General features: G+C 44.4%; 1 pseudogene; it reads left to right on the top strand.

Annotated features, from left to right (window-relative positions):
- The first annotated feature begins 7,030 nt into the window (after positions 1-7,030).
- Positions 7,031-8,813, top strand: LOC121784415 (annotated as a pseudogene).
- The last annotated feature ends 545 nt before the right edge of the window (positions 8,814-9,358 follow it).

Genomic DNA, 9,358 nt, shown 5'->3' with positions numbered 1-9,358 from the left:
GCATTCTTTAAACCGAATGGCATCTTTTTATAAGCGAAAATGCCGAAATCAGTAATGAAGGCCGTTTTTGAAGCGTCAATCTCATCCATTAAAACTTGATGGTATCCTTTGTACAGATCAAGAAAACAAAAAATTTCACAGCCTATCAAAGCTTCTACTTTTTTATCTATGTTCGGAAGGGGATAGCAATCTTTGGGACAGTGCTTATTTAGATCGGTGAAATCTATGCACATCCGCCATCCTCCTTCCTTTTTCTTGATCATGACAGGATTGGCCACCCACGAAGGATACTTCACTTCGAATAACACATCCGCCTTCAATAATTGACGGACTTCGTCATGGATGACTTGACTTCGTTCTGCCGCAAAGAGTCTTTGCTTCTGTTTTATCGGCCGGACTGAAGGATCAATATTTAACCGATGAGTGATTACCTCGGGGGGCACTCCGGTCATGTCCAACGGAGACCATGCAAAGACGTCTTTATACTCCTTGAGGAGCTGGATGGTTTTTTCCCGAAGTAGGGGCGTTCCCGCGAAGCCGATCTTAACCGTTCTGGATGGATCGTCTTCGTACAGCTGAACTGTCATCGAGTTCGGCTCCGGTATGACTTCGGTCATCGCCTCTGACTCCGGCTGCTGTGATTGCTATGCTTGGTGGTGCCGATCTGACTGCTCGGCACTTCTAAGCGCAATTTGCAGACATTCCTTTGCTCTCTTTTGGTCACCTCGGATGACCGCTATCCCTCCTTTAGTAGGGATCTTGATGGTGAGGTGATAGGTGGAGCAAACGGCCCGAACTGTGTTGAGCCAGTCTCTTCCCAGGATGACGTTGTACGGGGACCGAGCTTTCACCACGAAAAACTCAATCATCGTACTGGAGCTAGTAGGCGCTTTCCCCACCGTGATCGGAAGGCTGATAATACCTTCAGGGCGGGTGTCCTCCTGGGTGAAGCTCTTCAGGGGAAGCGGAGCCGGACTGAGCCGAGCTGGGTCCACTTCTAGTTTGTCGAAGCACTCTTTAAAAAGAATGCTAACCGACGCTCCTGTATCCACAAACACCCTGTGGATCAGTTTGTTTGCCACTCCGGCTTGGATGACAATGGCGTCTTGGTGAGGAGAGATGGCCGGGACGGGATCAGCAGCCGAGAACGTAATCACTTCGTCCTGCTTCAGCCTTTTATGCGTTGGCTCCTCTCGATTGGAGCCTCTGCGTTCTGACTTTAGGGACGACTTGGTCTTCCCGGCAGGGAGAGCGTCAATAGTCTGGATTACTCCATCATATTGCGGCTCGTCGTCGTCTTCGGGATCCGGCTGCCTTTTCGGATCCTGAGGAGCGCAGTTCGCACCACTCTGCTTTTTATTCTTCTTTGGCTGCTTGCTTCGGTATTTTTTCAATGTCCCTGCCTTCACAAGAACATCGATACCTGCAGCCAGGTTTCTGCACTCCTCAGTGTCGTGACCGTGGTCTTGATGGTAGGAGCAGTAGCTATCCTGTGGTCGGCGCGCGGCTGATTTCGTCATCCGCTTTGGCTTTTCGAATAGGTCAGAGTGCAGTTCGAAAATTTCCGCTCTCGGCTTGTTCAGCGGTACGAACTGAGCGGGCGACTTCTCGGGATTGAGACGAGGTCCCAATCTGTCTTGCACCGGAGCCCTTTGAATTCTTTCAAATGGAGTCCGGCGAGGATGCCCCTGATCGCTATGATCGGGCTTCCTTCTGTCTCCTCGGGACGATGAGCTGTCTAACGACCGTTTGCGACGGTCTGCCTCATCGGCCCGGGAGTACTGGTCCGCAATGTCCCACATTTCCTGAGCTGTCTGCGGACCGCACTCAACGAGCTTCCTGTAGAGAGCTCCGGGCAGGATTCCATTTTGGAATGCCGAGATGACAAGCAGATCGTTGAGATCGTCTACTTGCAGGCATTCCTTGTGGAATCTTGTCATAAAGTCGCTGATTTTTTCGTCGCGACCTTGACGAATGGAAAGCAGCTGAGCCGAAGTGATTCGGGCTTCCGCTTTCTGAAAGAACCTCCTGTGGAAGGCATCCATTAGATCTCGGTAAGATCTGATGCTGCCCTGGGGGAGGCTATCGAACCACCTTCTCGCGTTCCCGATGAGCAGCTCGGGAAACAGCTTGCACATGTGGACCTCGTTGAGACCCTGGTTCGCCATGTTATATTGATAGCGCCCCAAGAAATCGTGAGGGTCCACGAGCCCGTCGTAAGTCATCGACGGAGTTCGGTAGTTCTGTGGTAGGGGAGTTCGGGTGATGTCGTCCGAGAACGGAGTCTTCAGTGCTCCGTACACGGCGAATCCGATATCTCGTCGGTATGGAGGAGATTGAGTTCTCCTGTGATTCCGGTACCGAGGAGGAGCTGGAACATGTGGGGGACGGGGATTCTTTCTCCTGGGAGATGCGACACTACTGCGGTAGTGACTTTCTTGTGCGGAGGGGGAAGGAGAATCCGTCGTTTTCGTCTCCGGCTGCTTTTGGCTTCTTCGCAGGAAGGTTAAGAATTCCTCCTGCTTCGCCGCCAAAAACTGCTTGACAGCCTCATTCAAATCGGGCTGCTGGGAAGATTCAGTGGGACGATTTTTGGAGCGGCTTGTTCCTTCGCCATGAGAACTGGTGGTGGATTTATCCCTAGGCTGTTTTCCAGACCTATGGGATGGATTGGCTTCCTCCTGGTTCTCACGGGCAGGAATACGGGTACTCTGCGATCTGGTATGCATTTTTTGGGCGGAAAAAATGGATCAAAAATTCGCTTTATCACAAATTTTGTTCTCTGCTTCCCACAGACGGCGCCAGTGATGGATCCGCGAATTTCTGATGTTTGTAAATGCTGGTAGAGAATAAAGACTACGACACAATGAATTTACGTGGTTCGATTTACCGAAGTAAATCTACGTCCACGGGAAGAAGGGAGGGCAAGATTGTATTGCTTGATCTGGGATTACAGCTTACAACACAGACTTGCTATATGCTATTTTACCTCTAGAGAGCTTAACCCTTTTCTATCTGATCTAAGTTCTATTTATACATTGAACTAAGGTCGTGGTTTGCAGCCCCACTAACAAGATCGTGGGTGAGCAATAACTGCTCAATAACTGCTTCGTACCACTAAATAGATCGTGGGTATAGCGGAGGTCGTGGAGGCCTTTCATGAGTCCACTAACTCCTAGTTCGGTCGAATGCTGAGACCGAACTGCTGGACTTTACCGATCAGCTCTTGCCGATCTGAGAGGAGAGCTTGACTGGTCGGCTTTTACCGAGCTGTAGGCTGAGTCCGAACTCTTTGGTCGTGCCGAACTCTTTGGTGCCGAACAGATACTCTTTCTTGGGCTCTGGGCTGATGGGCCGTCACTGTTATTGGGCTTGCCATTAGGGTTTAGTTCGTACCCCATCAGAGGCTATTACTCTTTTCACAAACGGCCTCTCAAACTTTTAAGGGATACTGTATACATATATTTGGCCCCTCATCATTATTCTATGTTTATTCTCCATCTTGCTCATATTTTATTTGTCATATAAAATTGAAGTCAAACGTATATTTAACTTACAAAGTCAAATTTGAGTGGCGTATAAACATTCTATCCTCGTAAAACACGAGTGAACGCAGAACACGCTATCTGAGAGATGATGACATGAAATCAACCAAAGACGAGCAACCCCTCCAGTGAATCGGGATGAGCTTACAAGCCAGTACATATGTGCGTAGATGATGAGCAACCTGCCAAATAACATGAAATTAGTGGTGGAAATGGATAGCTACAGATGCATCAAAAACATCTCATAAATTAGGATTGAAAAGGAGTAAATTTTAGAAGATAAAACATATTGGAAGAAAATTCCAATTATATAACATAAATATAAATAAAGAAAAGGAAACGTTCTATAAATTCTTTCTAGAATAGTAAAAACATGAAAGAAAAATCTATAAATATTTTCATGATAAATTTAACTTAGGTGGTAATGCTCGTAGATAAGAAAATGCGTTGATGAGATCCAAGTCATCAATTTCAAACATATCAACTATAAATAATTCGGGTTTAGCTATGGTGAAAGCACTATCTAAATGGCACAATAAGCATCTACAACATTTATGGTTCAACAATAGTTGAGATATTACTTTACTTTGTGTCCGTGCTTCAATATTAGATTAACTCAAAAGAATACATTAATCATAAATATAAACTGAAATCTAACCTCTCTCGAAGTCTCCACATTTGACCGCAAATTGATGCCTGAAAAATTATGCTCACCAAAAAGTGAGTGTAAGGATCTCATAATTAAAGAGAAAGTTAAAGGAATACTGGAGCTTGAAAAGGTATGTCTTCCTAATATACTTTAATTACTTTTATTTTTAATTAGTATTTTTATTTAACTTAATTTTATTCAGATGTTTAAGGACTATAAAGATGAAATATCAGGGCCAAATTTGATCAAACCAAAGTGTTTCGAGGCAGTAAAACATTTTTTTTTACCAGTGGGAAAAACACGGTTTACCTTACGGAATAAGTGCACCGATGTATCTATACTATGCACTCGCTATTAGACATATTACACCACCTAGTAAGTATTAGTAATTTTAAATTTGTAGCCTAAAATTGTTATTCACAATTTTATTAATCTTATTTTTAACTTTTGTTTTGAAGATCTTAATCTCAAGTGGAGTTATATTATCATGGCAAGACTCAAATCAATTACAAACATTGTTTTTGGGGAAAAGTTTATTTGGGACGCTTGGAGTTGTGTTGATTGATATTTGAATTCATATCCAATTATATGGAGTATTTGCATTACTACTATATTTTTTTCATTGATTCAAGCTAATAATAAAATCATGAATCTCATTAATTTATTTATTTTAATTCAGGACTAGTAATCATTTTCTTTACTACTACTAATTGTGTGTATATACATATCATCGTTTCACATGCAAAATTCAAGAACCTCAATGCAACTGACAACAATGGAGTTGCAGTGGTATTCCTAGCCTTTGTAAGGTCAAGAGTCAAAAAGACGAGGATACGAATCTCAAACCTACTAAATTAAATAAAAACAACAATGGAGTCGCAGCCCCACAACTCCGGCATCGGCGCCACCTCCCCATCCCTGTCACGCCCGCATTTTCTAAGGATAGAAAACACGGTTGATCGCGACTAGGGGAGGGTTAAAGAAGCGGGGAAGAAAGGGGAAAACAACACAACTCAACCATAGCCCGAAACAATGGGAATCGCTCGAATAAAATCAGAGTATCTCAACAATCAACAACTCAAAAATGAATATTATCTCAACGATACAAGAACTCAAAAGAAGGACAACTACTTAGCGGAAGCATTTGAGAGAAGGAATATGCCACGTGTGAAGACATGACACATTCTAAACACTTAATTTCTTCAACGGTCTTGCTCAACACCCACCGCGCCCGTCACGCTCAACCTGCAATTTTTAAAAAGAAAAGCAGGGCTGAGTACTTGATGCACTCAGTGAACTCATGCCGAAAACATTTTATAAAAAGTATTTATCATGCCACCATTGAGTGACCTTGGGGTTTTAACTTTAGAAATCGCCCAAGACACTAAAATCATTTCCATCGTAAAACTCACTTGATCAACCATTTTCCCATAGCTATCTCCCATATCTGATCCATTGATGACAAGGAACGTGGCCACATTCCAAGTCACTAGACCGGCCGACCCAAAAGACGGCTCACGATCCCCATTGGTGTACACTAGCCTGAATAGGGACTCACTCCCTAGACAGACCCGAATTCGATTATCCATTGATGGCAAAAGCCACATCAGATAGGTTCCATAGAATAAAACAAAACACGGCATGACAAATATTCATATCATTTTCACATAAAAATATACTTTGGGCATTGCCCTTATTTAAAAAGAAAGCCCACCTCGCTTGCTTATACCGCACAATCACGACTTTACGCAACCTTTTACTCTTGGTACCCTCGTACGTGCAACAACCCTTGTCAATATCACCACACAATTAGGTTTTCCATTATTACAATTATCATGCATGTCCTATCGTTCCTTTCATCGTTTTCTTAGATTGCCCATTCCCGAACGTTCATCAACATAAGGAAAAATATGCCATAATACTTCTCAACGTGTTACACATAATCATGCCATAGGATACCTTCTTAAATCATACATGCATCATATAATTCATTAAAACTTAGCAACAAGTGATATTTTCACCTACCAACAAAACTGGCAGAATTGCGCGGTTGGTTTGTAAAAATCATTTAAAATTCATCCGGTCTCCGTTGGGGCTGAAACTTTTCCAAAATACAGTAGACACATAAAATATCATTCAATTAAAATTTCACATCAAAATAATCTTTTTAGGTCGGTCAAATCGAAAACGTAACTCCCTGGTCGAGAAAAACAATTTCTGGCAAAACTGCGCAGTCAACTTAAAAAATTCACCAAAAATACATCTTTCGTCCAAATAGGTTGAAATTCACACACCACACAGAAGACACCTTAAGGTTTACTCAGAAAAAAGAATCGTATAAAAAGGAGTTTGTTTGGTTAGTCAAACATGCATCGGAACCTATTGTCCGAATACTACGGATTTCATGCTCCAAAATTAGAGTTATCCTAAATGAATGCAAGGAAATCAAGGCTGGGAATTGATCGGTGATTACCTTCTTAGGCGGCAGAAAACTCTCTTCTCCAACTCGGTTCTTTCTCTAAATTTTAGTTCCTGGTTTTTCTTGGTATTGAATTTATGTGTAGAAAGATCGTGGGATTGATTGGATATATATAAGCAAATCTGACAGATATTGACGGATTTGGTGGTTGGAGAGATTCTAGGGAGTATAGATATGGGGAAATTGTTTGGTGATATGGTTTAGAGAAATATATTTGACCAAGTCAACTAGGAAAAGATTTAATTAGATTTATTTGATTTTTTTTTCTTTTTTTTTTTACGGGTGTTACAATCCCCATCCCCATTTCACCTCGCGCAAAAACTCCGGCACAACCTGGCATTCCCATCAAAATGGGGCGAGCTCAACGGCACCATGGGCGACCTCGGCACCTACATCCCCGTCATCCAGGCCCGTCCCTTGGCCCGTGCGGCCTGTGCGACCGCACAGGGCCCCCAATTTTCAGGGGCCTGAAATATTTCAGCCCATATACATGTATTCCTATTTTTTCAGCCCAACAAAGCTATTTCTCTTGTATAGCAACGCCCAGACCTTTTTCTAGCACCGTGACTCCAATTCTGATCGGTTTCTTTTCCCGATCGTAGACCTGAGAGCCGCCTGTTCGTGTTCGGTGTTCCTCATCGACAAACGCCGCAACAGGGACCAGCTCACCAGAGCCATCGTTGATCGCTTCTGCAGCGCCTGCCATCGTCGGCCATTGCGATTGGGAGCAGCGCAAACGCATCAATTTGTCTTTTTTTCTATAGTATATTTCTTTAAAATGCATTGTCTTTTTTTCTTTAATTATTATATAGCTTTAAAATGCATTGTCTTTTTTTCTATAGTGGTAGGCCTCATTTTAGATTTTTGCACAGGGCCTCTGATTTTGCCGGGACGGCCCTGCCGTCATCCTAGCCCTAACCCTCTCCCAAAACCTCCACCTCGGCACCACCCTCATCTTCACCGGCCTCTACAACTTCCTCACCGGCGCCCTCTACGGCGTCCCCATGCCCGTCCAGCCGATGAAATCCATCGCCGCCGTCGCCATCTCCAACCTCTCCTTCGCCATCCCAGAAGTCATGGCCGCCGGCATCCTCACCTCCGCCGCCCTCCTCCTCCTCGGCGCCACCGGCCTCATGCACCTCGCCTACAACCTCATCCCCATCGCCGTCGTCCGCGGCATCCAGCTCGCCCAGGGCCTCTCCTTCGCCATCACCGCCGTCAAATACATCAAATCCGAGCAAAACTTCGCCAAATCCAAATCCGCCGGCGACCGCCCCTGGCTCGGCCTCGACGGCCTCATCCTCGCCCTCGCCTGCGTCTCCTTCATCCTCCTCATCAATGGCTCCGGCGACGAAACCGAAACAGAAACCAACCAAATCGACGAAATCGAAATCGAAATCGATCGACCAAATCAAAGGAGAAGTAGAAAATTCCTAAAATTCATCACATCGATTCCATCTGCATTCCTAATTTTTTTGTTAGGGCTAATCCTCGCCATCGCGAGAGGACCTCAAGCAATCAATCACTTCAAATTCGGGCCGTCGAAAATCAATGTAATCAAAATCTCGAAGCATTCATGGAAGGAAGGGTTCATAAAAGGCACAATTCCACAGCTGCCGCTATCGATCCTCAACTCCGTCATCGCCGTTTGCAAGCTCTCCTCCGATCTCTTCCCGGAAAAGGACGTCTCAGCGACGTCGGTTTCGATCACCGTCGGTCTAATGAACCTGACCGGGTGCTGGTTCGGGGCAATGCCGTGTTGCCACGGGGCGGGCGGGCTGACCGGGCAGTATCAATTCGGAGGCCGGTCAGGGGGCTGCGTGGCGCTGTTAGGGGTGGCCAAGTTGGGGCTAGGGTTGGCACTGGGGGGCTCGTTGGTGAAGGTTTTGGTGCAGTTTCCTGTGGGAGTGTTGGGGGTTTTGTTGCTCTTTGCTGGGATTGAGCTTGCCATGTGAGCTAGGGATATATGAGCACGAAGAGCGAGGCGCTGGTGATGCTCGTCTGCACCGCGGTGTCGTTGGTCGGGTCGAGCGCGGCGCTAGGGTTCTTGTGTGGGATGGTGGTGCGTTTGTTGCTCCGGGTGAGGAGGGCGGAGGAGGTGAAGTCGTGCTCGGAGTCTTGGTTTGATCGCTACGTTTAGTATTCATGATTAGCCCAAATCGATAAAGAAGAATTATGTACTTCCTCTGTCCCGTAAGCACGTGTACACTCCGGTTCAATACGACGTATTTTAATAAAAGGTAAATAGCCATTTAAATTACTTAAGTTTGGTCAAAATCTGGTCTATCCCACAAAGTTTAAAATCAGTTAATTAAATCACAAAATTTCAATTTTTCTAGTTCATCCCATTGGTAATATTTTAAGTGGAATATTTGCATCTCTACATTGAAATGCATTTTGAAATTTCAATCCAACTTTAAGGTCAAACTCCTTGTGGTGATTTAAATTTCAATCTATCTTGAAATCTCAATCCACATCAACAAAGATTCCACTTAAAATTCTGACTCATGGGATAAACTAGAAAAATTGAAATTCGTGATTTAATTAGCGGATTTCAAATTTTATGGAATATATCAGATTTTGACTAAACTTGATGATTTAAATGGCTATTTCCCCTTTAATAAATTTTAAGGTGAGTGTTCTTTGCAAATGGAGGCCGAGACTGAATAGTGGTGGACCATTTGG

This window comes from Salvia splendens, chromosome 21 (genome assembly GCF_004379255.2).
Source record: "Salvia splendens isolate huo1 chromosome 21, SspV2, whole genome shotgun sequence".
Taxonomy (NCBI): domain Eukaryota; kingdom Viridiplantae; phylum Streptophyta; class Magnoliopsida; order Lamiales; family Lamiaceae; genus Salvia; species Salvia splendens.
Note: the sequence above shows the minus strand (reverse complement) of the source record. Positions and strands in the feature narration are given on the sequence as shown.